The sequence below is a fragment of the Myotis brandtii genome, unplaced genomic scaffold (genome assembly GCF_000412655.1).
Source record: "Myotis brandtii unplaced genomic scaffold, ASM41265v1 scaffold680, whole genome shotgun sequence".
Classification (NCBI taxonomy): Eukaryota; Metazoa; Chordata; class Mammalia; order Chiroptera; family Vespertilionidae; genus Myotis; species Myotis brandtii.
The window spans coordinates 929,235-933,857 of NW_005370658.1; the positions used below are offsets into that span (position 1 = coordinate 929,235).

Genomic DNA, 4,623 nt, shown 5'->3' on the forward strand with positions numbered 1-4,623 from the left:
CCGGGACGGCCGAGAAGCTGGTCTGCGCTCCCCCTCGGTGCTGCGGGGGCTTTGGAGAAGACCCCCGATCTCCAGCCCCTTCCCTCAAAGCTGTGAGCCGTGGTCCGGTTCCGGGGCAGCCCATCCTCATGTTCCCCATTTGTAGAATGGGGGTCCCCAGCCCCTACGTCAGAGACAGGAAAATATCCAGAAAACTTCGAACAGTGTGGACTCTGTGGTGAGCGCTTGGGAGCCTTCGTGGTGGGAGTGGTCGGACGAGAGGGCCCCGGAGAGGAAGAGATGGTTATGATTAAACTCCCTGTTTTACAGGGAAGGACACGAAGGCCCGGAAACATGAAGTGGCCGCCCAAGGGGCTCAGCTAGCGCCGGGCAGGACGAGAAGGGCAAGGTGCCCACCTGGGGTAACCCGCACTGCAGGATCTGGGGTGGGGTGAGCTTTTGTGCCCTGTCCGGAGTGAGCGGGTTGTGTTTAAATTTGGGGAGTCGGGGAGGGGAATTAAGTTTTAAATGAATTGCCCAGACGGTGTGGCTCAGTGGTTGAGTGTCACCTAGGAACTGGGAGGTCAGGGCACACGCCGGGGTTTCCGGGCTGGATCCCCGTGTGGGGCGTGCAGAAGCAGCCCATCAATGATTCTCTCTCATCATTGATGTTTCTATCTCTCTCTCCCTCTCCCTTCCTCTCTGAAATCCATGAAAATACATTTTTAAACATTTTTAAGTGAATGAATGTTGGGAGTGGAGAGAAGTGAGGACAAGAAGTAGCACCATCAGGACTTACAGGTATACCTCGGAGATATTGTGGACTTGGTTCCAGACTATTGCAATAAAGTGAGTCACGCGAATTTTTTGGTTTCCCTGTGCATGTTTTATGTTTACATGATACTGTGGTTTATTAAGTGTGCAATAGCAATATTTCTAAAAAATGTACATACCTTAGTTTAAAAATACTTTATTGCTTCCCTGGCGGGTGTGGCTCAGTGTTTAGAGCATTGGCCCGCACACTGAAGGGTCTTGGGTTCAATGTCCAGTCAAGAACATGTACCTGGGTTGCAGGTTTGATGGGGAGGCAACCTATCCATATGTCTCTTCTCTCTCTCTCTCTCTCTCTCTCTCTCTCTCTCTCTCTCTTTCTTTCTCTCTCTCCCTCCCCCCTCCCCAGCCTTTACACTCTCTAAAAGTCCATGAAGCCCCAGCTGATTTGGCTCAGTGGACAGAGTGTCAGCCTGTGGACCTAAGGGTCCCAGGTTCGATTCCCAGTCAAGGGCACATACCTCGGTTGCAGGTTCGATGCCCCACCCCTGTCCAGGTGCGTGCAGGAGGCAACCAGTGGATGTGTCTCTCTCACATCAAAGTTTCTCTCTGTGTGTCCCCCACCTTCCCTTCCATTCTCTCTAAAAATCAGTGGGAAAATATCCTCGGGTGAGGAGTAAAAAAAAAAAGTAAAAAATAATTTAAAAATAAAAGTCAATGGAAAATATATCCTCAAGTGAGGATTTTTTAAAAAATTCTTTATTGCTAAAAAATGCTAACCATCATCTCAGCCTTCTGTGAGTCCCTTTTGCTGGTGGAGGGTGTTTTCTCAATATTGATGGCCGACTGATCGCAAATCAACATCATAATAATGAAAAAGTTTGAAATGAAATATTGCAAGTATTACCAAAATGGGATTAGATGAAGTGAGCAAATGCTATTGGAAAATAGCACTAATAGACTTGCTTGATGCTGGTTGGCCACAAACCTTCAATTTGTAAAAAAAAAAAAAAAAAGTAAGCATTGCCCTGGCCGGTTTGCCCTGTGGTTAGAGTGTTGGCCTTCAGACCGAAGGGTCGCTGGATGGAATCCCAGTCAAGGGCACATATGTCAGTTGCAGGTTTCCCAGCCCTGGTGGGGACGTATGTGGGAGGCAGCCAATGTGTTTTTCTCACATGGATGTTTCTCTCTCCCCTCCCCTCTCCCCTCCCTTCCACTCTCTAGAAATCAATGGGGAAAATATCCACGGGTCATTATTTAAAAACAACAACACACAACTCAGTATCTGGAAAGCACCAGAAAGTGAAGGGAAATGAATGTATGCCTGCTTAAATAGGATGAGAAAGATTTTGGATTTAGGAGCCCAAAGAAGTTTTGAATTCTTTTTTGAAACCATTACTTTGCTGGCAAATTCTTTATCCACGTGGCATTTCCCCCATGGTCCAGACAGCTCAGTAGCTTCCCATCTGAGCTCCCATTTTGGTTTCTGTCTCTGGCACAGGGTGTCTCAGCCTGGGCATTCCTGGCATGAGGGGCCAGGTCATTCTTTGTGGCGTGAAGCTGTCCTGTGCATGGTAAGCTCTGTATGTTTAGCAGCACTTCCCATGCCCCCTCCACTTCACCTCCAATGGTCACCACTAAAATTGTCTCCAGACATTGCCAGATGGCCCCAGTGGACAACCACTGACCTAGGGTCAAAAATGAAGACATAGATAAATCTGCCCTGGCTGGTGTGCTCAGTGGTTAGAGCATCGGCCCACCAACCAAAGGGTTTCCGGTTCAATTCCCTGTCAAGGGCACGTACCTGGTTGCAGGTTCAATCCCACGCTCTGGTTGGGGTGCATGTGGGAGGCAACCAATCAATGTGTCTCTCAAATTTATATGTCTTGCCCTGGCTGGTTTGGCTCAGTCACTCGCAGCGGTTCTCAACCTGTGGGTCGCGACCATCGGAAAACACATATAGCATATCAGATATTTACATTACGATTCATAACAGTAGCAAAATTACAGTTATGAAGTAGCAATGAAAATAATTTTATGGTTGGGGGTCACCACAACATGAGGAACTGTATTAAAGGGTTGCGGCATTAGGAAGGTTGAGAACCACTGACTCAGTGGATAGAGTGTCAGCCTGTGGACTGAAGGGTCCCAGGTTCGATTCCGGTCAAGGGCACATGCCCAGGTTACAGGCTCGATCCCCAGTGTGGGGCGTGCAGGAGGCAGCCAGTCAATGATTCTCTCCCATTATTGATGTTTCTTTCTCTCCCCCTCTCCCTTCTTCCCTGAAATCAATAAAAATATATTTTCCAAAAAAAATTATGATTATCCTTCTCCCTCCCACTCTCTAAACAAAAATCAATGGGAAAAATATCTTTGGGTGAGGATTAACAACAACAACAAAAAAAAGAGATAAAACTGTTAGTTTTCACTAAATAGATTTTGAATTCTTTAACCATTTTCCTGCGCCAGAAAGTACAAACTATATTAATTATCTTACTCTGGAGATTCTTAAAATAGGCAGATTTCATGGAAACTGGTTGACCCAGTTGGATTATCTGAAACACAACGGATGATTATAATGGACAGTTCAGCTGAGTGAAACAGGCATTGGCCCAGAATCAGGAAATCTGGGTTCTGTCCCTAGTTCTGCCATTACAAGTGCTGTGGCCTGGTCACCTAAGCTCTCTAGACCAGCGGTTCTCAACCTGTGGGTCGCGACCCCTTCGGCGGTCGAACGACCCTTTCACAGGGGTCGCCTAAGACCATCCTGCATATCAGATATTTACATTACGATTCATAACAGTAGCAACATTACAGTTATGAAGTAGCAACGAAAATAATTTTATGGTTGGGTCACAACATGAGGAACTGTATTTAAAGGGCCAGAAGGTTGAGAACCACTGCTCTAGACTCATTTACTCCTCTGTCAAATGAGGATATTTTATTTCTAAGAACCTGGAAATGCTCAGTTTCTGACAAGATACCTTCAAACCTTTTCCCTCACCACCACCAAAGTTATTTAAGCGGCCCAGGCCCTTTCCCAGTTGCTCCTCCACTTCACTTCCAAATGTATTTTGTTATATCTCTTAGCCTCCCAGCCTGTTCCCTTTAACACATATTTCAAAATCAGTTCTTCCAGGCTGTGGTTACCATTCAAACAAACTCATTATTATTCCTGATGCTAACAAGTAAATTATGGTGGTGTGTAACACAGCTGTGACAAGGCCCTGTTTGTGGAAATGATGGTGTTTAAGCACACGACACCCTGGTGTTGGCATGAGGGAAAATAAAATAAAAATTTAAATTGGTTTTTTAAAATGCTTCATGATGTGGTGCTTAAATTATAAGAATTAAATTATAAATTATTCTGATCCAGCTCATATTCATACAAAAAAGTCATAGATATCCCTTTAATGAATTCTCTTTAGCACCCACCTGCCTTTTCATGTGTTCTGCACTTGTCAGATTGGGGTCATGGGTCAGAAAATCCTATGTGCTATCAGGAATTTGGGTACTGCTCATAAAAAAATAGGCTGATAACCTGGCCAGGTGGCTCAGTTGGTTGGAGTGTCATCCTATACACCAAAAGGTTTTGGGTTCAATTCCTAGTCAGGGATGTGTGGGAGGCTACCAATAATGTCTCTCTCTCTCTCTCTCTCTCTCTCTCTCTCTCTCATCAATAAAAACATATCTTTGAGTAAGGGTTTAAAAAAAGAAGGCTGGCCCTAACTGGTTTGGCTCAATGGATAGAGCGTCGGCCTGCGGACTCAAGGGTCCCAGGTTCGATTCCGGTCAAGGGCATGTACCTTGGTTGCAGGCACATACCCAGTGGGGAATGTGCAGGAGGCAGCTGATCGATGTTTCTCTCTCATC

At 45.8% G+C, this 4,623-nt stretch overlaps 1 long non-coding RNA gene across 3 annotated transcripts in view; it reads left to right on the forward strand.

Moving 5' to 3' along the window:
* Positions 1 to 137: 137 nt before the first annotated feature.
* LOC102250185 overlaps positions 138 to 4,623 on the forward strand; it is a 5,734-nt gene continuing 1,248 nt past the window's right edge. Inside the window, exons 1-4 of one of the 3 annotated variants that reach the window (XR_314463.2) lie at positions 138 to 217; positions 310 to 388; positions 720 to 828; positions 2,252 to 2,395. This is a non-coding gene — a long non-coding RNA (uncharacterized LOC102250185). Of the gene's footprint in view, positions 218 to 309; positions 389 to 719; positions 843 to 2,251; positions 2,396 to 4,623 lie in introns of those variants that run through there. The other 2 variants (XR_001359700.1, XR_001359699.1) reach the window with 2 other exon arrangements.